Below are 25729 nucleotides of genomic sequence, written 5' to 3'. Positions count from 1 at the left end.
GATTGAGAAACAGAAATAAATTTGATGTTGAAAGTTGTTTGTTTTTTGTAGACAAAATGTAGGAATTCCATGTTTAGAATCAGAGTACACATTTAGAAAACATTGAAATCATTAAGTCTGCTTACATACCCACCCCACCCCAAGAGATTAATATTGCCCAAGTAATTTCTACCTCATTGACAAAGAGTTTGTGGGACAGTGAGTGATGCAGGAACTTCCCCAAATGCCCACATTAGTCCCCAGAGAAGTCATAGGAGGCTGGCATGTCTATAAGCCTATTGTTAATATCCAGAGCCCTTCTCAAAGACAAGCTGACTTGGCTGGAGCAGCTGAGAGCACACTGTGTACTTATTTTTAACATTCTTTAATGTTTTCAGATGAGCACAGCTCTGAAATAGAAAGGCTGACCCATTTCAATGACATTTTCCCAAGGACATCACAGTATTGTGTGTTTGTCTTCCCTTTACCCTAGATAGAGTCCCAGTGTCCCCGAACTAAAGGAAACTTCCCTTCAGGCAGATAAATGGCAGGCAGTGTGACTTGGTTTAATGATATGTCACCTCTACAGTCACTGTTTCCACTCCATGAGCCTCAGTCACCTAGAAAGTATCAGCACCCTGCAGAAGCAAGTGTGTTCATGTGCTGTCCATGTCTAAGGGCACACATGCAACCCAGGAGGAAAAAAAACAGAGTGCAGGATAATTGATGGAGCCACAGAGAAGCTGGAAGAAGATGAACTAAAAGGATTTCTTGCATTGCATCACCATTTTTGTATTTTGTTTTTAACAGATGAGGGAGGAAACTGAGAGGTACCGAGTCATTTCCCCAAGCTCATAGAGCAGATAAATGGTAGCGCCACACTCTCTCAGTGGTTGCTGAATGGAGAGGTATTTGGCAAGATCTCAATGTCTAGTCTTTTTTAAAATACAAACTGCACGGTTTTAGTTTATGTTTCTTCTGTTTTTTTTCTCCCTGAAGTAGAAAAGTAGACTGTAAATCTGTGAGTATTCCCATGTGTCTCCAGGAAGGGTTTGAAGTATAAGACTTACACGCCTTGAAAGAAAAAAATACAACAAAACCAAAACAATATCAACTAGTCTTGAGTTTGCTAATGGTCCTGGTTCTGCCTCTGTTCAAAGTTCCATGAGTTTTGTGATCAGCAGGTACCACGTCCCTGATGGCCATCCAGTTGGATGTATGGGTGGATTCCTCTTCCATGCTAATTAATATTTCCTAGATAAGGGATCTTCTCTAAGGTTTGTGTGGGGCCAGAATGTCTAGGCTGCAATGCTGCTTTTTCTGGTGTTATCACTGATATTTCCAGAAAGACCTCTGTCTGCCTCTGCTCTAAGACACACTCATGGGTGTATGCACCAGCATTGCCCTCTCACCAAAATTGGTTGGGATTTACCACTCCCTCAGTGGGACTAGCTGTCTGACTGTTAGCTATTGACAAGGTGGCAGAAGAAACATTGATTTACCCGAAGCTTCTAGTAATTTTGTCTTGTGCATCCTCCAGTTACTTATTCTAAGCCACTCTTGAGAGTTCACATAGACTCTGAGCTGGACGAAACCATAGCAGCATTGAACTCAAGTCTTTCACCATACAGATGTGAGAAGAGATTGGGCTCCATAAGGCGCAGTGACTGCCTAACTTTGTACAGCCTGGAGAAGTTTATTTTCCTATAAGTAACCCTTGACCATAGTAAGAACTTATCTATGGTACATTATTCTTTTTGTTTCCATCATCTCAATAGTTTTCCCATTTTGCCAAACTCATCAGAGCAATATTGACTATTAAGTTTGTGTGCAGTATACTCCAAAGCCCTGAGCTTCTTGTATTTTAAACATGACGTATTTCAGCTATGGTGCCAGTTACACATGGTTTCTGATTCCTGGAACACTCTCCATATGTGTAAATCTGTCAGGCCATGCCTTCCTAAAATGGTAGTTAATTAATTTACAAATCAAAGAGATAAATCTTACCTTTTCCAATCAGTATTTGCATTCCTATCTTACCACCAAATGTGCTATCTTAGAGAGGTTAAGCCATTTTTTCTCAAGGTGGTATCACCAAGCAGGGGTGGAGCTGGAATTGTGAAGTGAGCTTTGTCTTTACTTTTTCCAGTATATACAGATATTGTTCCAGCAAGGGAACACAATTAGTTTCCTCTGTAGGCTGACTTCATTTCCAGTACTGCAATGGAGTGGGAGCTGACCTAGCAGCTGGAAACATCAGCCAGGAATCAGTGTGGAAGGGTTATGTTTTTTCCATGAAAGTAGGATCTAAAGTGGATGATAGAGGTATGAATGCATGTGGTAAGTGTTCAAAGAAAATTATTTTCTGGCTCAAAATGTAAACTAGAATAAATGGAGCTGTGAAACAGTATGAAGTCAGGATTTACTGTTGTTCATTAAACATGCTTTTGCTCACTCTTGCATTTTCACAACATACTGGCACTCACTATTCTACTGCCATAGTAGACACTGGATAAATAAAAATCACATGAGCCAGTGTAGAAATAAAAAAACAATTAAGAGCCCATCTATGCATCCTAATTAACCTACCAGCAAGAATCTAAAAGATTCTGAGAACTTAATTTGTCTGCTACTTTGGAATGTGGAGCAGAAGCTTAGAAAAGGAATGAGCAGAAGAAGTCAGACATCAAATTACTACTTCAGACAAATTTATAAGGGGTGGGAAAGGCCATTTAAGCTACTGACAACATAAGGGTTTCTTTCCAGAAATGGCCTTGCTAAGGAGTTACTAAGCTTCTTCTTGCACACCTCCACTGATGGTGATATCACTACCTTCAAAATACCCCATGCACTACTGCTCAGATGTTAATGTTGGAAAGTGGCTTTTTCAATCTAGACTAGACTTGACTTGACTTATCATTTATCCATTGATCTTTGTCCTCTCTCTTGAGTCACATGAGGCATCGAATTGTTTTTTCTTTTTTTTTCCTTTTGTTGTTTTTGAGATGGAATCTCGCTCTGTCGCCCAGGCTGGAGTGCAGTGGCGCAATCTTGGCTCACTGCAAGCTCCACCTCCCGGGTTCATGCCATTTTCCTGCCTCAGCCTCCCGAGTAGCTGGCACTACAGGTGCCCACCACCATGCCCAGCTAATTTTTTCTATTTTTTGGTAGAGACGGGGTTTCACTGTGTTAGCCAGGATGGTCTCGATCTCCCAACCTCGTGATCTGCCCGCCTCGGCCTCCCAAAGTGCTGGGATTGCAGGCATGAGCCACTGCTTGGCGCAAATTGTTTTTTCAAAAGACTCCCTTCCCTGTTACTGCTTGTAAAGAGTGGGGTGTTTGTGGCCAGTGTCATCAATATGCAAACAGTGTACTAAATCTCCTTACTTCTCATTTGTCTGTCATTTAATAGGGTAAATGCTTTCAGATAACATAATTTCATATTATTTGATGAGAATCGATTTCTGAACACAAGCAGATAGCTCTAATTTCATGTTATCAGCTTTGAAGTTATCAAAATACTGTGAATTAAATAATTCCAAGAAGACTTGCAAAATGATATGTGAGATGGACAGAAAAGAGGTTTAAAGTCCTAAATAGTTACAAGCAAGAGTCCAACCGCACACCATTTTACTCCAAAGTCCTGCCTTAGAGGACATTCTGGTTGTTACCAGCCTAATAAAGATATCTTGCAATCAGCACCACAAGCACCTTCTCAACTTTGCATATTCAGTAGAAGGACTCAGCAATGATTAGGCATTTCCTTTTTGATGTAACTTAATGAAGGATGAAAACAGATTCCTTTCTGAGCAAAATTGAACCTAATAGCATGTGATCCCACTTTTTCCTACCAAAAAATCATTTAACATGAAAAAAAGATATGAAAGACAAAAGAGCAGATTTTTTTAAGTCTATAAACATTCTATTTTACAGAGACTGTGTTTATTTTCAAATTTTAGGTGCACAAAATAGCACTTAATAAACTACGAACTATCCAAATTTGGCAAAAACGAAAATTTTAATAACATATATCTGAAGAAAACTAGCTTAAAATCAAAAGGTTAGTATTTCATTACAGAAAAAAATGTAATTTAATTGTTCTATTTTTATGAATTTTTAATTTGAGCTGATTAATACTGAACGTATTAACCATTCAGAAATAATTTTCTTGGGGCACTGACAATTGTATTCTTTTCAAATTTAATCCAAAACCCACATTTTCCATTTTTGCTTTACAATATACTAATACTTTGATTTCTTCTTCTTTTTGAGGTCTCTGGGTGTGCTGAGCTACCCTCTGGCCCTCTCTGTCACTGCCTATTTCGGCAGTGAGTATTCTGGCCTGAAGGATCTGGAACACAGAGTCTGAAATCTCAGATATTTTTGATGGTTGATCACCTCTCTTTGGGCATTTTTTTTTACCACTACCTTGAGGTTCTAGGAGTGGGAAGTAAAAATAACTCTCTTCAAAACGTTTGACAGTGCTTGTCACAGAACACATATCTAATAAATGCTCATTTAATGGGTTCAGGCAACAGAGAGTGAGAGGCTTGTGACATTATCCAACACAATTGAGCAACTATCCAGCAGTGCCCCACTCCTTTCTAGGGAATATCTCATATCCATCATTTCTGTTTCTTGAGAATCCACCTATAAAATAAAACTAAGCCTATTTTGATATCTTGCTGAAGAACATTCTTCAATAGGTATAGACCAATGAGAGCTCAAGTTAAACACTGTAGAGGATGTTAGTCATGGAAGTGTGAAGAATTACAACAAAAAATAATTCACACTGAATTTCAAAGTGAATTTGACGCTAGTCTATTTTGTCAATTATCTTTCCAAATATTGAATCTACCTTGGAATGTCTTGATTTTAAAAAACTCTTTTTAAACAAGTGAGAAAGATTAACTTGCTCTCGATGGATAGGCTTTTTGATGAGATGCTTTATAGTTCAGGCTAATGACCCTTTCTATATTTCTGCAATAAAACAGTCACTGATTGGAAAAGGTAAGATTGATTTCTTTGATCTGTAAATTAATAACTACCACTTTAGGTAAGGCATGGCCTGACAGATTTACACATATGGAGAGTGTTCATTATCCCAAAGATGACAGGACAAGAGATCTTCTGGTGATCTGTGGTAACAGATTTCTAAAATAATATCACAAAGAATACATCATGATGCAATAATGCACCAGGCATATGAATGAAAACAGATGTTATATAGAACACTTTTTCAAATGCACATGTGCACATGTAGAATTAATTACATTGCTTTCACAGACATTCCACAGATGTTACTAAAGGGTTAATGTAAATAGCTAGAAATTGTCTAATTTTGGTTGAATAAATAAAAATAAAATAAACTACATAATTTCCTTGTGTTAAAATTCTTGTTACTCAGGTCACATTCTCTCTTTATTTTCAACTTACCACTCATGTTGAGAAAGTTTCAAATTAGACTCAAAGTCTGTTAAGGAAAAAAGCAACAAAATCAACAACACTAAATAAAAATTCTTGTTTTATGTGATAAAGATATATATGTATATAAATATATGTGTTTATATATATGTTTATCATACATATGAGAAACTCAGCTTTAGCAACTGTTCAGCATTCAATATCAGAAATAGTTCAGAAAATGTGAGATATTCTGGAGCCTTAAAACCTCCCATCTTCAAATTCCATTTTGCTAAGACAGAAATACCCAATTTGTAAGTTGTCTCTGTTTTTCTACATTCCTTGTGAAAGGAAGACAGAAAGCCATAAGGTGAAAAGTGGTCAAGGGACTCTCAGCACGCATCTCACTGTGGTCTTCCAGGGAGTCCATCGGAGCCAATGAGGGAAAATATGTTATAGGCTCACAGGCAACCCTTGGAGAAGTGCCATTGAACCTCATACTTCAGGTGCCACCTTGAAAATGAGAGCATTCCAAAGGAACAGTCATCCTTTCATAGGGAAGTTTGTGTTTTTTCACTGTCAGTCTTCTGTGTGCTTCTCAGTCTCACCTCATGCCTCCCTCATTCTATCCCATAATCTACACTGTGGCCACACTGAGCTGCGTGCAGATCCCCACATTCCTTTGTGTATATACTGTTCTGTCAGCTAGGAATGCTTTTTCCCACTGTCTGTGTGACTGAGCTAATTCTCACTTACCCTTCAGAGTTTAGAATAGGAAACATGTCTTGTAGAAAACTTTTCCTGGGTTCCATGGTCCTCTTCTTTGTTCTGTGGGAAGGATCAGATGAAACAGAGGTGAAAAGACTCCAGGGGAGTTCCTAGGTCTGCTGTTTACTGACTGCCAACTAACTAGCATTGTGCAAGGACTGGTCTGTTTGGCTTAAATGTACTGGGTAGGACTGGAATACATCCTGGTCCTACTACCACAAAGTACATTTCCTAAAAGACCAGAGTTTTATGCTTTACTTTTCAGTTATACTAAATGGATGGTCAACGCTAAGCCACAGCCATGTGAATGCCAGTAACAAACTCCACTTAGCTGCTCATGTGGTCATCACAGATAGTATAATCTGAAAACGTCCCTACAACCAGAGCTAGACAATTCTTGTTGACATTGGTTATCCTTACAAACTATAGATTGTGCCTGATTTATCTGTCCAATCTATACTTAACTACTTCTTCACTCTCTGCTTACACATTTGCAGCTACATGACTGAAATGACAGTGTGAATGAAAGGCCAGGGGTTCAGTCTAGGTCCTTGTGCTCACAGCACAGAAAGCCCATCACCGAGGCAAGTATTGTCAGGGAAGAAGGCTTTAATCAGGTGCTGCAGCCCAGGAGATGAGAGATCAGTCTCAAATTCATCTCCCTGACTGCCTAAAATCAGGGGTTTCTATATCAAGGAAAGAAATGTAACCATGTATAAACCATATATTAAAAAAACAGGAACTGGGGAGAGGTCAAGATGAGGAGTTGGTTAAGAGGAGGCAGGTGATCAGTCAGGCAGTCATAATGGATGAGGGGTCTGGCATCTCATTGTCCAGGTGCAGTGATCTGGTAAGTCTCAGCTCCTTAATTCTATCTGGGAAGCCTGATGGTTTGTTTTGTGAGAAAGGAACTCAGATAAAACAAATGTAACTTTCTCAAGTTTTAAGACAGGGAGGATCAATTTCTACGTTTATTCAAAGAAACCATAAACATCAGTTCTGTGCAACAATTAGGTCAGTTTCAACAGATCATCGAGAGGAAAGATTGCTGCCCATTATAATTCGGAAACTAAACAAATATTTACTTAATGCAAGTGATATGGAAGTGAGCAAGACCCTGCCCTATTTTGGCACCTTGCTTTTCAGTGTACCCTGGACCAGCACAATTGACATCAGTTGTTAGAAATGCAGACTCTCAGGGCTTACAGCAGACCTCCTTGTTTAGAAACTGTATTTTTTTAAACTTTTAATTTCAGGGGTACATGTAAAGGTTTGTTATACAGGTAAACTCATGTCATGAGGGTTTGGTGTACCAATTATTTTGTCACCTGGGTACTAATTCTAGTACCCAATAGCTATTTTTCTGATCCCCTCCCTTCTCTCATCCTCCATCCTCAAGGAGGCCTCAGAGTCTGTTGTTCCCCTCTTTGTGTCCATGTGTTCTCATCATTTAGCTCCAATTATAAGTGAGAACATGTGGTATTCAGCTTTCTGTTCCTGCATTAGTTTGCTAAGGATAATGGCCTCCAGATCTTCCATGTTCCTGTAAAGGACATGATCTCATTTTTTTATGGCTGCATAGTATTCTATGGTGTATATGTACCACATTTTCTTTATCCAGTCTACCATTGATGGGTATTTAGGTTGATTACATATCTTTGCTACTGTAAATAGTGCTGCAATGAACGTGTGTGTGTGTGTGTGTGTGTGTGTGTGTGTGTGTGTGTGTGTGTGTGTGTTGTGTGTGTGTGTGTGTGTGTGTGTGTGTGTGTGTGTGTGTGTGTGTCTTTATGGCACAATGACATATTTCTTTGGGTATATACCCAGTAATGGTATTACTGGGTCAAATGGTGTTTCTGTTTTCAGCTTTTTAAGGCATCACCACAGTGCTTTCCCACAATGTTTGAACTAATGTACACTCCCACCAACCATGTATAAGCGTCCCCTTTTCTCCACAACCTTGCCGGGATCTGTTATTTTTCTACTTTTTGATAGCATCCATTCTGACTGATGTGAGAGGGTGTATCTTTGGGTGTTTTATTTGTATTTCTCTAATGATCAGTGAAGCTAAGCTTTTTATTGTATGCTCGTTGGTCACATGTATGGCTTCTTTAGAAAAGCGTCTGTTAATGTCCTTTGCCCACTTTTTAATGGGGTTGTTTTTTTCTTGTAAATTTCTTTTAAGTTTCTTATAGATGCTGGATATTAGACCTTTGTCAGATGCATAGTTTTCAAATATTTTCTCCTGTTCAGTAGGTTGGTACAGATAGCTGATAGTTTCTTTTCTTGGGCAGAAGCTTAAAGAGTTTAAAGAGTTTAATTAGATCCCATTCGTCAATTTTTACTTTTGTTGTGATTGCTTTTGGTATCTTCATCATGAAATCTTTGACAGTTCCTATGTCCAGAATGATGTTTCCTAGGTTATCTTACAGGGCTTTCATAGTTTTAGGTTTTACATTTTAGTCTTAAATCTATCTTGAGTTGATTTTTGTGTATTGTGTAAGGAGGGAGTTCAGTTTCAGTCTTCTGCATATGGCTAGCCAGTTTTCTCAGCACTATTTATTGAATAGGGAGTCCTTTCCCCATTGCTTGTTTTTGTCAACTTTGTCAAAGATCAGATGGTTATACGTGTGTGGTGTGGCATTATTTCTGGGCTCTCTATTCTGTTCCATTGGTCTATGTATCTGTTTTTGTACTAGTACCAATTCTATTTTGGTTACTGTAGTCCTGTAGTATAGTTTGAAGTCAGGTAGCATGATACCTCCAGCCTTGGACTTTTATTTTATTTTATTTTATTATTTATTTTTATTTTATTTATTTATTTATTTATTTTTTTTTGCTTAGGATTGCCTTGGCTATTTGGGCTCTCTTTTGGTTCCATGTGAATTTTAAAATAGTTTCTTCTAGTTCTGTGAAGAACGTCATTGGTAGTTTGGTAGGAATAACACTGAATCTGTACGTTGCCTTGGGCAGTATGGCCACATTAATGATATTGATTCTTCCTATTCATGAACATGGAATGTTTTTCCATTTGTGTCATCTCTGATTTCTGTGAGCAGTATTTTGTAATTCTCATTGTAGATATATTTCACCTCCCTGTTAGCTGTATTCTCAAATATCTTATTTTTTGTGGCAATTGTGAATGGGATCGCATTCTTCATTTGGCTGTCAAGTTGGCTGGTTTTGGTGTATAGGAATGCTACTGATTCTTGTATGATATAAAATCTGTTTGTCAACAGGATCCTCAGATGACTCTTATGCACGTTGAAGGGAAAGTGGGTAGTCATCAAGTTCACGAAACAGCTATGTAGGGGGATAGACAAGCCTGTGGAAGGCTGGGACAATTCTTTTTGGACCCATTACTTGCCTTGCCAATACTTGCCATAAATGCTTGTTCTGCCATCTCCGTATCTAATTAGTAGTTTATTCTGACTTTTGATGCTCAATGTCTCTATGGCTATTGCGGCTTCCCCTTTGACACTTGACTGCTCTGTAGAATGCAGATAGGTGAGACATACTAGTAACTAAATATCTTCATATTAATTGGCCTGTAGAAAGGTAGTAAGGTCAGCACTGGTGGCCCTGTCTTTAAGCATACTGGTCCATGATCAGTTTGTTAAATGGATAAACAGATGTAGTTATAGACTGGTTGGCAGATAACACTCTAGCTGGCTAGAGTAATACACAGGCACCCTCCTTTTCTAATTGCTTAGGAAACTGAGCTCACTGACTGTCTCTGGGATGTTCTCCTCCTCCTTTTTATTCCTCCTGCTCCTCTTTATTCTCACTCTCTGTCTCTCTCTCACTTCCTACCCTTAATGGGTCTCCCATAATTTGTAGCCTGATCATTATTTTAAAATGTACTACATGTTAATCTATCTCACACTAGGATTTTTGCCTCACAAATTGGTCGCATTTTTCTTAACGGATGTCTTGGCCAATCTGCCATTTTTAAAGCAAACCCTCTTTTCTTAATTCCATGACCTCAATCTCAGTTTCTACTATTAAAAATATTTTCCAATTAAATAAAAATCTTTCTTCTTCAAAGCTCTTTCAGTTTGGTGAGAAACCCTTTTAGTGTCAGTGTGATAGTATTACCTAAGGGATGCAAGCGCCATTGATTTCTTTTCGTTGACTGCTTGCCATTGGAATAAGGTCAAAGGGATTCGGTAACTGGTTTCCTCTGATTAGCACCAGGGTTATTTGGAGGTGTCATGGATCAAGTAGAAAAATGGAAGTGATGCAAAGACTGGACCAACTCACAAGGGGATGACCAGCCTCCAAAATATCAGCAGCAGACATACAGAAACAGTCCTAATGGCCTCCAGGAGGGCATCATTCCTGTGGGCTGGTGGTTAGAGATGTCCCACAGGAAAGTATTGGAAATAATAAGACATTAATGACTTATTATGAGTTTATATAAAAACCTGGCTATGCTGTGGCAAAAACAGTGGTCAGATATCCATGTTTATGGAAACTAACTAAAACAGATGATTCCTTTCCTGAAAGATTGAATTTCTCCTAATTAATGGTGTTATTTCCATGTTGGGGTATAGGGAATCTTTCTTCCTAGATCATAAAATATTATGAGCAGAAAGGAGCCTACTCCTGGAAAAAGAATCAGATACAAACAGAGTTAACATATCCTAAAAGTTACTCTTCAGAGTTTCTTTCTTTCTACAATTCTAAGCTCAGAGCTTTTGCATTTAACTTTTTCCCCCTCACAGGTCGTTTTCATCCTCTATTACTTTCCAAGAGTGAAATCTCGTTTCTTCCACTTCCTTATTTCTGTCTCATGAATCATTTCCTCCTTGCAAGAAAACCATGCCAAAAAGCCTTCATTATTTCCATGACATTGCTTCTTCATGTTCTATTGTAGTTTTTATTTTACCTTGGGGACTGCAACACCCAATTCCTGAACTGCTTTGTGTTTTTTATGTGTGAGCTGGCACATGTTCTTTCAGAAGGAGGAGTTAAAGCTTTCTTTTCAAATCAACAACTAACATTGGCTAGCTCATAAAGCCTCACAAACTCCAGATGTGTTTTACCTGGAATCTGATTATGCACAAACCTATTCAGCTTTGCCCATCACTAAATAACAAATAAGTTTAGGCAGAAACAGGAGTTATTCGACAAAATGTTTCAGGACTTAGACTCTGGTTTCAGACAGACCCTGGTTCAACTTCTGGATCCATCAGTTTCAAACTATGGGAAGTTGACTAATTACTTAACATCTCTAAGTCTCAGGAACATCATCTGAATATGTAAAAAAAAAAATAGAGCCCACATAAGGAGTTGTCATGAAGATTACCTGTGATAATTCACCTACAATATGCTTGCCATTGATTGGAATTTAGAAAACATTTAATAAATTGAATGAAAAAAAACTCAAGTTTTCAACTTGCAGATAAAACATAAGAAGAAGATATTGTTTTTAAGCTCAATTGAGGGACATAGCTATTGGTTTTATGACACATTAGGTGTTAAATCATGGTCTCATTAAATCCAAAATAAAAATTTGAAGTTAATAATTGTGGGTTATGGGCTATATTAAAGTTTAAACGTGGGAAAACACTAAAAGTAGTAGAAGTCCTCCATAAAGAAATGCATGCACTAGTCTCTTGTACTCTGGTTAGATGAGGACCAAAATTTAACATTATATTTCCTAATGGCCAAAGAAAAGAAATAGAATTTCATTTATAGACTATCAAGTATCCACAAAATAAAAATATATCAAATTTATAGAAGGGGCAGTGTTACTTGTTTGTTCTTTTTTTTTTCTAACATGAGGAGTAACTGCTATTTTCCCTTGATTTGGTTGTTTTATTTTGCTTTCCCTTTGAGTCCCATTGCTGGGTCAGCACGATGTTACATGATACTATTGGAATTCAGTTGGTCCCTTAAGGTAAAGGGTATTGCGGAGTCTCTCCAGCAGAAGTAAATTATCCTCAGAAGGGAGAGGAGCCTCATTTTCCAGCTGGCGGGCAGCTGGTGTGCATGCTCAACTTTTGATGAATGGAGTCATTACATTATCTGTCTCCTGTATTCTAGACCACCCAGCACCTTCTTGGCGCTGTCTGTGGATGAGAATAATGACCCCTTTGTTAGGCTCGCCAAAGGAGTGCTTCTGCAATGTGACCCACTGAAGAACTGTTTCTGGGCTGAGCAATTCCTCTCTGAGAGTGTGGCCTTTTCTGAGCATGGAAGTGCTGTCTGAAGACTAGAAAAGTACCCTGCTCTCCAAAGATACTCAGTGAATGTTTAGATTCCTACACCCGCACCAGCACCACTACCACCACTGCCATCATCATCATGATGGTCACCATCTCTACCATTTATTAATAACTTTCTATATACTAGTTAAATTACATATATTATTTCAATTAATCTAATCAACAAGCCTAAAATGTCTAATTCTTGTTTAATAGATGAGAAAGTTGAAGTCCACGGGCAAAATAACCAAGATCACACAACAAGAAAGTACAGAGTAGGAATTCCTATTCCAATTCCACAGTATGCTCTTCCTAGTATACAACAATAATCCCATAGAATAATATTACTGCCAGGACCTCAGACATCAGATATTTTAATCTCTTTCTCAGTTATTGAACAAATATTTATTTGATACTAACAATGGACTAAATATGAATCTAGACACCAGAGTGAAGGAGACACATAAAATTCTGTCTTTTGGAGCTCTTACATTCTGGAGGTGGAAACAGGCTATAAATAATCCATTTGGTTTAAGGTCAGCTAACAAATTATGTCCTTTATTTTTTCTCATAGTTCAGGGTTTTCTGCAGCAGAGTCAACTTCAGACCACAGTTTTCTGAAGTCATAGTTACAGACATACTAGAAAATGCATTCCATGCCAATGCTGCATTGTAAAAAATATCAGCAAAGTTGATAACTTTAAATGATTTTTCAAGACACATATTCATGTTTCCTATGTTTTATTGTCTTTTTTTCTTTTTTGATAAGAAGTCTTGCTCTGTTGCCCAAACTGGAGTGCAGTGGTGAGATTTTGGCTCACTGCAACCTCTGCCTCCCCGGTTCAAGCGATTCTCCTGCCTTAGCCTCCTGAGTAGCTGGGACTACAGGCGCATGCCACCACGCCACATCAAATAAACGAGGATGTATTTTTAGTTGAGACAGGGTTTCACTATGTTGGCCAGGCTGGTCTCAAACTCCTGACCTTGTGATCCGCCTGCCTCGGCCTCCCAAACTGCTGGGCTTACAGCCATGACATGTTTCCTATGTTTTCTAAAACAACAAAAATCTCTTTTGAGTAGCAATTCATTGAGCATTCTAGAACTGCAGAAACTGGCGAAAACATGGCCTCTACATCTTCCTTTTTAGGTTCAGCATAATTGAGATAGAAAGTTATTCGGGTAAGTTTAATGTATAAATCTATGTAAGTAAACAAAAAACGTTCTTTTAACAGTTCTGAATCCCTCTTGGCTGATTTTTACAGCATCAGTGAACTGATAATGATACATGATTTAATGTTAAATTTTAAAAGAGGTAGGATTCTTTAATTTACTAAAATCAAGAAATGACAACTTGTGAGTTTTAACCTATTTTTGGTATGAAATATTTTTCTTTGGAATTTTGGTTTCCTGGGGTTTTTTGCTCTATTTGGTATGCCATTCTTCTTGTAGATGATAATTTGTAATTTAAACCTGTTTTATCTAGTTGTAGAGTTTTTCTTTCATCAAGATTTCTCAGCCAGATGTGGTGGCTCACGCCTGCAATCCCAACACTTTGGGAGGCCGAGGCAGGTGCATCACTTGAGGTCAGGAGTTCAAGACCAGCCTGGCCAACATGGTGAAACCCCATCTCCACTAAAAAGACAAAAATTAGCTGGTCATGGTGGCATGTGCCTCTAATCCCAGCTACTCTGGAGGCCAAGGCAGGAGAATAGCTTGAACCCAGGAGGCGGAGGTTGCAGTGAACTGAGATTGTGCCACTGCACTACATACAGCCTGTGCGACAGAGTAAGACTCCATCGCAAGAAAAAAAAAGATTTCTCCACTGAAAAATGACTCCAATTTTTTTGTAAATGTTTGAATAGGTTAATTAGACCAAAACATTCTTTCTAGTATGACATATATAGACACCATGAAGTTTTTCCCACCAGCTAAGCCTTCACACACTTGCTGTTAAACTTGCGGTAGGCCAGTCTTTAGATGTAGCTCAAGGACCTTTCAAAACTTTTGTCCAATTACTATTTTCCTTGTGGCCTAGAAAAGAATTGTAATTAATTCTCTGTCATTTTCAATTTTAATTTCTTTACAGAATACAGGAACTTCAAAGCACTTGTGGAGTGATCTTTTTGCAGAATACTTCAGGATCTAAATGCTTTCTTTTATTCTATTCTACATTTTTATAGTTGTCTTTCACATGTCTAGTTCAATATTTTTTTAAATTTATTCACACATTCAGAAACTCTCCAAAGCATTCAACTTCACAGCAGCATGGTCTGTATTTTGCGTTCACTTGTTTTAAATATATTGAATTAAATTAAATAATTGAAATAGAAAGTAGACTGGGCGCGGTGGCTCACTCCTGTAATCCCAGCACTTTGGGAGGCCAAAGCAGGCAAATCATGAGGTCAGGAGTTCAAGACCAGCCTGGCCAACATGGTGAAAACCCATCCCCACTAAAAATACAAAAAATTAGCTGGACATGGTTACAGGCACCTGTAGTCCCAGCTACTTGTGAGGCTGAGGAAGGAGAATCTCTTGAACCCAGGAGGCAGAGGTTGCAGTGAGCCAAGATCACTCCATTGCACTCCAGCCCAGGTGACAGAGTGCGACTCTGAAAAAAAAAAAAGTAAATGGTATAAATAGGTTGGGGAACAAACATGACTAAATTGGTAAATGTCAGTTTGGCTGGTGGAAGAGAAGAGTACCATCCTACTCAAGAATAGTCTGCTATATTGTCGGTTAAGTGGAGGGACTCAAGTATTGGTAAAAAAAAAAAAATACACATTTAAAAAAAGTTTTTTTATTATACTTTAAGTTGTGGGATACATGTGCAGAACATGCAGTTTTGTTACATAGTTATACACGTGCCATGGTGGTTTGCTGCACCCATCAACCCATCATCTACATTAGGTATTTTTGCTAATGCTATCCCTCCCCTAGCCCCCCACCCCCTAACAGGCCCCGGTGTGTGATGTTCCCCTTCCTGTGTCCATGTGTTCTCATTGTTCAGCTCCCACTTATGAATGAGAACATGCAGTGTTTGCTTTTATGTTCTTGTGTTCGTTTGCTGAGAATAATGGTTGCCAGCATCATCCATGTTTCTGCGAAGGACATGAACTCATCCATTTTTATGGCTGCATAGTATTCCATGGTACATATGTGCCCATTTTCTTTATCCAGTCTATCATTGATGGGCATTGATGGGTTGGCTCCAAGTCTTTGCTATTGTGAACAGTGCCACAATAAACATACACGTACATGTGTCTTTATAGTAGAATGATTTATAATCCTTTGGATATATACCTAGTAATGAGATTCCTGGGTCAAATGGTATTTCTAGTTCTAGATCCTTGACAAATTGCCACACTGTCTTCCACAGTGGTTGAACTAATTTACACTCTCACCAACAGTGTAAAAGTGTTCCTATTTCTCCACATCCTCTCCAGCATCTGTTGTTTCCTGACTTTTTAATGATCGCCATTCTAACTGGCATGAGATGGTATCTCATTGTGGTTTTGATTTGCATTTCTCTAATGACCAGTGATGATGAGCTTTTTTTCATATGTGTGTTGGCTGCATAAATGTCTTCTTTTGAGAAGTGTCTGTTCATATCCTTTACCCACTTTTTGATGGGGTTGATTGTTTTTTTCTTGTAAATTTGTTTAAGTTCTTTGTAGATTCTGGATATTAGCCCTTTGTCAGATTGCAAAAATTTTTCCCATTCTATAGGTTGCCTATTCTCTGTGATGGTAGTTTCTTTTGCTATGCAGAAGCTCTTTAGTTTAATTAGATCCCATTTGTCAATTTTGGCTTTTGTTGCCATTGCTTTTTGTGTTTTAGTCATGCAGTCTTTGCCCATGCATATGTCCTGAATACTATTGCCTAGGTTTTCTTCTAGGGGAAAACCTAAGCAAACTGTTAAAACGGGCCAGACAGTAAGTATTTTAGGCTTTCAGGCCATAAGGCCTTTGGTCTCTGTTACAACTATGTCTGGCATGTTTGTTCCCCAACATGTTTATGCCAGTTCATTTTCTATTAAAGCTGTAACTTTTTAAAAATATGTTAATGAAATTGAGTGTCTTTAAATGTTAGTGGCCATTTGTATTTTCTTCTTTTATAAATTGCCAACTGAAATCCTTCATCTTTTTTAATTGCAATGTTAATTTCCTTTTTTCTTATCATTTTATAACAGCTTTTACACATGATGTCATATATGTGACTAAGATTTTATCAAAACTCTTTAACTACAATTATGGTGTTTTCTGTCATTCAGAAGTTTGAAATTTCAATATACTCAAATCTGTGATACCTTGTTTTTATACTTTCTGGGTTTCATAGGAAATTTAGAAATCTCTTCCAAACCTTGATTATAACAACGTTTCCAATATTTTCTTCTAGTGGGTTTATAGAATTTTTTTTTAATAAACTTAATTAAATTTTGAATTTATTATGTATATTAGAAGTGAGTCAAGGACAAGAACCTATTCTTTTTCCACGCCTCCCCCAAGTTATTTGCCCTAAAAATATTTACTGACTAAGCAAGATTTCTCATTATTTTAAGTATCACCTTTATGACTCATTCAGTCTCATCACACACATGCAGATATAAGAATTATGGGTTTTTTTTTGTTTCACTGAGTTGACGAATTTCCATCTCAGCATCAAGGTCTTTTCATTGTAATGGCATTACCTTAAGTGTACATATTTGATGGAGCAAATCTTCCTTCATTATGCTTACTTTTCCAAAAATGTTCTGAGCACTTTAATTAGCTTATTATTTGGGAGGAATTGAAATTTCTTTTGCTATTTCACTAAAATTTATGATGCCATTACATTGAATATGAAGATTAAATTAGGCATAACTGGCACCTTCATGGTATTGAGATTTTTTTCCATTCAATACAATGTATTTAAATTTTGTTTTGTATCTCTCTAAAGAGTTTTATAATTTTGTTCATATAGGTTGTAAATATGTGTATTTAAGCTAGTATCAAATTATGTCCTATCTTTAATATTGTTATAATCAGGATTTTTTTCACATTTACTATGTAATTATTATTGTCATATGTGAAAGTTATTAATTTGTAAATATTTTGTGGCCAGGAAATTTACAATTACCAAAGCTTTATAAAACAATTTCAGTTGACCTTTTTTGGATTTCTAGGTTGATAATTTTCCATTGGAAAAATAATGATAAATTTGCTTCCTACATGTCAATACTTCTGTCTCTTAATTTTGTCTGTTTAATCATCTAGTTTGTACTTCTTCAGTCCTGAAAATGGCAGAGAAGGGAAATAAAAAGATAAATATAAAAAAATTCAGGAATAAAAAGGAAGGTATAAAAAATAGTCTCTAAAGATTCAACGTCTTGTTAACTGTGGTCTGAAAAAGATAACAGAGCACATGGGGGGGAATCTAAATATATAATAAAAGGCTCACTGAGCTAAAGGAAGACTGGCTCCCATCCCACCACACTCCCACCCACCACCATAGGCTAGGAATGTGTCCCCTCTCCTGCTGACTTTGAAGCTCATCATAGCATTTGCCTTGAATATGGGCAGAAATGATAGTAACCTATTCCATTCCAAAGTCTACAGAAGCATCACATGTTTTTATTCACTGTTTTGAACTTCTAACTCTTTGGTGAGAAAGACATACCCCAGGTATCAAGGCTACTTCACCCTGCACTCCGGAATGAAGACACATGAAGCACAGGGCCCAGCCTGGAGGTGGGAGATGAGCAGGGAGATGAACAGCAGAGTTCAGCTGACTCTCAGGAAAGTCAGAAACCTATGAGCTCATCAGATAGCAATGCTTTTGGTTGTTGTGCGATATTGTTGGAGTTTACTGTAGTATTGCTGCAAAAACTAATATACATGGTATTACAGGAAAAAAACAGAAAAAAAGCATATTTTGATTGAAGTTAGCAAACTTCAAGTATAAAGAAGTTTCTTTTTTCCAGAAAACAGTTTCTAGACTAGGATTACTAATAAAGGAAATTAAATTGTGCTGACTTTAGATAACTCTTCGGCAATATTAGAAATGGGCATACAATATTTTAAAAATCTGCAAAGATTTGAAAGGAAGGTTGTAAGACCCCATTTTTTTAACTGGCAATGTCACTATACATCAAGACAACAACAATGAAATGATCCTCATCGTAAAAGATCTGAAAAACTAGAACATTTGTCATCCTGAATACATGCTTAAAATAACCACCATCAGAGTAAACAGGCAACCTACAGAATAGGAGAAAATTTTTGCAACCTACTCATCTGACAAAGGGCTAATATCGAGAATCTACAATGAACTCAAACAAATTTACAAGAAAAAAACAAACAGCCCCATCAAAAAGTGGGCAAAGGATATGAACAGACACTTCTCAAAAGAAGACATTTATGCAGCCAAAAAACACATGAAAAAATGCTCATCATCACTGGCCATCAGAGAAATGCAAATCAAAACCACAATGAGATACCATCTCACACCAGTTAGAATGGCGATCATTAAAAAGTCAGGAAACAACAGGTTCTGGAGAGGATGTGGAGAAATAGGAACACTTTTACACTATTGGTGGGACTGTAAACTAGTTCAATCATTGTGGAAGTCAGTGTGGCGATTCCTCAGGGATCTAGAACTAGAAATACCATTTGACCCAGCCATCCCCTTACTGGGTATATACCCAAAGGATTATAAATCATGCTGCTGTAAAGACACATGCACACATATGTTTATTGCAGCACTATTCACAATAGCAAAGACTTGGAACCAACCCAAATGTCCAACAATGATAGACTGGATTAAGAAAATGTGGCACATATACACCATGGAATACTATGCAGCCATAAAAAATGATGAGTTCATGTCCTTTGTAGGGACATGGATGAAGCTGGAAACCATCATTTTCAGCAAACTATCACAAGGACAAAAAACAAAACACCACATGTTCTCACTCATAGGTGGGAATTGAACAAAGAGAACACATGGACACAGGAGGGGGAACATCACACACTGGGGACTGTTGTGGGGTAGGGGGAGGGGGGAGGGATAGCATTAGGAGATATACCTAATGCTAAATGACGAGTTAATGGGTGCAGCACACCAACATGGCACATGTATACATATGTAACAAACCTGCACGTTGTGCACATGTACCCTAAAAATTAAAGTATAATAATAAAAAAAATAAAAAAAACAAAATAAAGATGTCAAAAGTGAGGAAGTTATGGTGTATAAAGAGAGGTATTGAATATGGAATCAGTTTAAACATGGTGTCAAGTCAGAATAGATATTTTCAAAAGAAAAACTACTTAATGTAAAATACCACTTCTGAAGTGTTATTGTTGAGGTTCACATTCATCCCCTAGTATCAATCTAGTATGAAGTATTTGCCTCCAACTTTGATTTTTTCATTTTGGGGTTTGCAGGGAGAGCAGTTAGGAAAAACTTACTCATTTCTCTAAATAAACTGAATAATTATATTAATATTTTCCAATATTTTGTGTGGATATTTTTCATGATTGCCCTTTACATATAAAACATTGATTTTCAAATTGGATCATTTCTCCTATAATTTAATAACGTAAAATCAATGCCTAGTTTCTGTGTTTTCATCCTGTCATCTAATGCAGAGATGGATATGACAACATGAGGCATTTTAGTGAGAATTAAATTGGAAAATGTGTGTAAAAATAACCACAATGAAAGAGCTCAAAAACTGTGACTTGTGTCTGAATGCATAATTTAATCAATATAGCAGCCCTCCCCAACATAGAAAAACACTCACTAAATATCTTTCTGACTCCACAGACCACAATTCCCTAGAGAACTGGAGCACTGTCTTTGCATCTTTGCCTGTCCAGGTCCAAGACAGTGCTTGGCAGCCAACCACCATTCAGGAGATCCATGTTGAATGCAGGCAGAAAAGGATTTAATCTCTTCCCCAGCTCCTGAGGAAGAGAGCTTGCTTAGAAAATATATTTCTAGTACACATTTGTTTCATATTAGTCTCTCACCAAGTCTGTGCAACTGTGGGATCCCGGAGACACAGAAGGTCAAGTCCTTCTTGCTATTTACTGACTTGCCTGTCCAACAGTTCCCATCATGATAGTCTTTCCTGGAAAATATTTAGGAAGACTAAAGCTTTTCTTAGTCATCTATGTAAACACTCTCGGAACATTTAATACGTGGCTGACACCATGCTAGACATTTTCACAACGATTATCTCATTTAATTTGCACTGTGATTTTTAAGTTGGATAGTATCAACCATATTTTACAGATGAGAAATGAAGATTTAAACATGTTAAGTTATTTGCCCACAGCTAATAAATGTCAGAGCACAGTTCTTGAGCCCCAGTCTCTCTGACGCCATATCCAGGTCTCATTCCACTCCATTACAGCGCCTAACAAAGAACAACTTAGGAAAATATTGTCTTTCTGTTTCCCTTTCTCTCTTCTGTCCTTTCTCCAAACATTGCTCATACAATGGAATGGAATTCTAAGGAGAGAGAAATCAATTCTTTTCTTTTGGAACTCCTTTTCCTTTGGATTTGTTCCCAGTTCTTGTGTGAACCATGGTTCAACTTCCACATCCTCTCTTTGACCCTAACTTCCTCTCAGATCCCTTTTCCAAGAATCCTCTCCCACCCCATGTGATGAATCACCTGGCTTGCCTCAAGACAGAGAATAACAGACTCCAACTACCCCATCATTGCCTATGGTTCCAGCTAGCCATATATGCAGCCCTACATGCCTTATTTGGGCAAATGGATCTAAGACGGTAATAGGTTTCTAATTGTTTTAATATGTACGTCATTCAGCAGAATAAACTGGTCATACTTACTAGTATTAATTTATTCATTCATTTATTCACTAAATGTTCATTCTTAATAAAGCATTCTGTTAGACACAAGGAACTCAAAGGTAAATACGTTATATTCTCTGCATAGTAGGATACTAAAAACTTGTGGGAGGTGCAAATGAGTAAACATTACAAAATAATGTGGTAAATTATGTGAGCGGTAGATAGGGTATAGTAGTGTAAGCCTTATAGGCCTTGAGATAAATTAACCAGAATTCGAAGCCTAGCTTTCACACTTACTTGAAAGTATGCTCTCATGCAAGTCTCTTAGTCTTTTTGAATTCCATTTTCCTCATCTGTAAAACTGGAATAAGAATTTCTACCCATATTGCCATTATGAAGATTAAATGAAATGACAGAGAACATGGCCAGAGAAAAAGAACCCAATATAACCCATATCCTATGCCATTAGAGAAGACGAGTAATGATAACAAAGTATAATGTCTCCCAAAACTAAGCCCAAGTTGAGAAACCAAAAGACAATAATTTTTGAGACTAAATTACACAAAAATTTAACTAATGTTGTTAGACTTTTGTGTTTGATGAAGTAAGACCTAAAATAACTACAGTATTTGATATGGTTTGGCTGTGTCCCCACCCAAATATCATCTTGAATTGTAGCTCCCATAATTCCCACATGTTGTGGGAGGGACCTGGTGGAGATAATTGAATCGTAGGGGCAGTTCCCTCATATTGTTCTTGTGGTGGTGAATAGGTCTCAAGTGATCTGTTGGTCTTATAAGGGGTTTCCCCTTTTGCTTGGCTTTCATCCTCTCTTGCTAGTCCCCATGTAAGATGTACCTTTTGCCTTCCGCCATGATTGTGAGGCCTTCCCAGCCACATGGGACTGTAATTCAATTAAACCTCTTTTTCTTTATACATTACCCAGTCTCAGGTATGTCCTTATTAGCAGCGTGTGACAGACTAACACAGTAAATTGGTACTGGTAGAGTGGGGCACTGCTGTAAAAATACCCAAAAATGTGGAAGCAACTTTGGAACTGGGTAACAGGTAGAGGTTGAGACGGTTTGGAGGGCTCAGAAAAGAAGATAGAAAAATGTGGGAAAGTTTGGAACTTCCTAGAGACTTGGAGGGCTCAGAAGAAGATAGGAAAATGTTGGGAACTTTAGAACTTCCTAGAGACTTGTTGAATGGCTTTAACCAAAATGCTGATAATGATATGGACAGTGAAATCCAGGCTGAGGTAGGCTTTGATGGAGATGAGGAACTTGTTGGGAATGGGAGAAATGGTGACTCTTGCTATGTTTTAGCAAACAGACTGGTGGCATTTTGCTCCTGCCCTAAAGATCTGTGGAAATTTGAACTTGAGGGAGATGATTTAGGGCATCTGGCAGAAGAAATTTCTAAGCAGCAAAGCATTCAAGAGGTGACATGAGTGCTGTTAAAAAGCATTTTTTTAAAAGGGAAACAGAGCATAAAAGTTTGGAAATTTTGCAGCCTAACAATGTAATAGAAAGAAAAACCCATTTTCTGAGGAGAAATTCAAGCTGGCTGCAGAAATTTGCATAAGTAATGAGGAGCTAAATGTTAATCGCCAAGACAATGGGGAAAATGTCTCCAGGGCATGTCAGAGGTCTTCCTCACAGCAGCCCTTCCCGTCACAGGCCCAGAGTCCTAGGAGGAAAAAATTGTTTTGTAGGCAGGGCCTAGGGCCCACCTGCTGTGTGCAGCCTAGGGATTTGGCGTCCTGTGTCCCAGCCACTCTAGCCATGGCTACAAGGAGCCAAAGTATAGCTCAGGCTGTGGCTTCAGACGGTGCAAGCCCCAAGCCTTGGCAGCTACCATGTGGTGTTGAGCCTGTGGGTGCACAGAAGTCAAGAATTGAGGTTTGAGAACCTCCACCTAAATTTCAGAGGTTGTACAGAAATGCCTGAATGCCCAGGCAGAAGTTTGCTGCAGGGGAAGAGCCCTCATGGAGAACCTCTGCTAGAGCAGTGCAGAAGGGAAATGTGGGATTGGAGACCCCACACAGCATCCCCACTGGGGCACTGCCTAATGGAGCTGTGAGAAGAGGGCCACCATCCTCTAGACCCCAGAATGGTAGATCCATTGACAGCTTGCACTGTGCACCTGGAAAAGCTGCAAACACTCAATGCCAGCCCATGAAAGCAGCTAAGATGGATGCTGTACCCTGCAAAGCTATAGGGGCAGAGCTGCTCAAGACCATGGGAACTCACCTCTTGCAATATTGTGACTTGGATGTGAGACATGGAGTCAAAGGAGATCATTTTGGAGCTTTAAGATTTGACTGCCTTACTGGATTTCAGACTTGTGTGGGACCTTTAGCCCTTCACTCTGGCCAATTTCTCCCGTTTGAAATGGGCATGTTTATCAAATGCCTGTACCCCCATTGTATCTAGGAAGTAACTAATATGCTTTTGATTTTACAAGCTCATAGGCAGGAGAGACTTGCCTTGTCTCAGGTGAGACTTTGGACTGTCGACTTTTGAGTTAATGCTGAAGTAAATTAAGACTTCAGGGGACTGTTGGGAAGTCATGATTGGATTAGAAATGTGAGAACACGAGTTTTGGGAGGGGCTAGGGTCAGAATGATATGGTTTGGCTGTGTCCCCACCCAAATCTCATTTTGAATTTTAACTCCCATAATTCCCATGTGCTGTGAGAGGGAGCTGGTGGGAGATAATTGAATCATGGGGGCAGTTTCCCCCATACTGTTCTCGGGGTAGTGAATAAGTCTCATGAGGTCTGTTGGTTTTATAAGGGGTTGCCCCTTTCACTTGGCTTTTATTCTTTCTTGCCTGCCACCATGTAAGAAGTGCCTTTCACCTTCTGCCATGATTGTGAGGCCTCCCAAGCCACGTGGAACTGTGAGTACATTAAACCTATTTTTGTTTATAAATTACCTGGTCTCAGATATATCTTTATTAGCAACTTGAGAACAGAATAATACAATACTAATAACTAAGAAGTATGTGTTTGTGACGACATGTATGTGTTGGCAGGGAGAGGGGATATTTGTAAGGACTCATATTTTTAAATTATTTAAAATTATTTTCTCAGATGCCAACACAAGTGCTGAAGAGGATGCTACATGACAGAAAGATGGATTCGTATGTGGAAAAGCCTTCTAAGGATAAAGTCTACCATATACTTACTTTTGGAGGTAACAAGAGTTGGTGAGATCTCAGTAGCGTCCTTCTCACCAGGTCAGTCTCTTAAACTTCAAGTGGAAAACAGATGAGATGAGGTGACTGTGCTGACTTTGAAATATGTGATCTAATCCCAATGTTATTTTGTTGTTGCTGTTATGTTTGTTTCAAAAATAATTACAAGGTAATTGACCTCTGATTTCTGTTACCCACAGAACCTCAGCTCTCACCTTACCCCCAGCTTTAATGAGGCTTCTTGTTGGTCAATTCCAATAAGAACTCTCTAAGTCACCTGGGCTGCTCTGAGATCCACCTTACAGTGACTCAGGAATGCGGTCAATACGATGGTAGAAAGTGGCCCTGGCAAGGAAAGACTTTAAAACACATAGAACAAATTAGCCCAGAGGCTCTGCCGGCACTGCTACCCACAACAAGTGGCAATGTGGTTACCTTTAGGAACCCCACATTTGGTTCCAACTTCTTTCCCTTTATAAGGGATTAATCAAGACATGGCTTCCAGCACTTTCATTGGTATTAACATCTGAAGTTGGGAAGTCAGGTTGGAGGACCTTACTGCCATTAGAAATGGGCTCCAGCCTTCTAGGAATGCCTCTGTCTTTCGCCTACCTAAAGGATCCGCAATAGAGGAAACTTTCTTAATTTGTAATCACTCTCAGTGTATTTAAACTCCCCAGGTATAAACCCTAGCTTTACCATTTGCTTGACTGTGGCCAAGTTAATTAACCTCTTTGAGCTTCATTTTCTTAAACATGAGCTATATGGAGTCATTAGTGTTCACTGAGTTTACCCATGTGAGATTCTGAACATTAGTGCCTGGTACATAAATGCTCAGTTAAGTTGGCTATCAATATTGATATCATGGCTACTAAAATATTATAAAGCCCTTTAAGCTTTTCTAATCCGTGTGTTCACTGCCAATAACCTCATCCTGAACAAGTGCAAATCTAAATTGATGGTGATACTCATCTTTTTCCCACCCATTCCCAATTCTAACTTCTGACTTCTGCTACCCTGACTACTCTTCCCACAACATTTTCACCTGTCTCCTTACATCTGTTACATAACACCCAGCTCCAGCTTCACAATCTGAACATAAGTTGGTCTCATGGGTCCACTCATCCTCAGCCACCTTGGATAATATCTCTCCTTTATGCTACCCAGGGTTTCTTAGCTTTTCTATTCCAGGATCTCCTTTGACAGTGTGGCAAAGCCTATGAAGCCATTCTGAGAATATTTTAAATGTATAAAAAAAATCCAGGAATTTTAAAGGAAACAAATTCTATTGGATTACTGTTATGTATATTAAAATAAAGGTATGACATAGTACTATGTGTGTTTTTTTAACACATTACATTT

At 38.3% G+C, this 25729-nt stretch overlaps 1 long non-coding RNA gene across 1 annotated transcript in view; it reads left to right on the top strand.

The window, feature by feature from the left end:
• Positions 1-24393, top strand: part of LOC131381006 (uncharacterized) — a 151275-nt gene extending 126882 nt beyond the window's left edge. The window contains exon 3 of the long non-coding RNA XR_009209398.1: positions 24264-24393. This is a non-coding gene — a long non-coding RNA (uncharacterized LOC131381006). The remainder of the gene's footprint in view (positions 1-24263) is intronic.
• The last annotated feature ends 1336 nt before the right edge of the window (positions 24394-25729 follow it).

Source organism: Hylobates moloch, unplaced genomic scaffold (assembly GCF_009828535.3).
Source record: "Hylobates moloch isolate HMO894 unplaced genomic scaffold, HMol_V3 SCAFFOLD_13, whole genome shotgun sequence".
NCBI lineage: Eukaryota > Metazoa > Chordata > Mammalia > Primates > Hylobatidae > Hylobates > Hylobates moloch.
The sequence above is the reverse complement of the archived record's forward strand: the minus strand, read 5'-3'. Positions and strand labels throughout refer to the sequence as shown.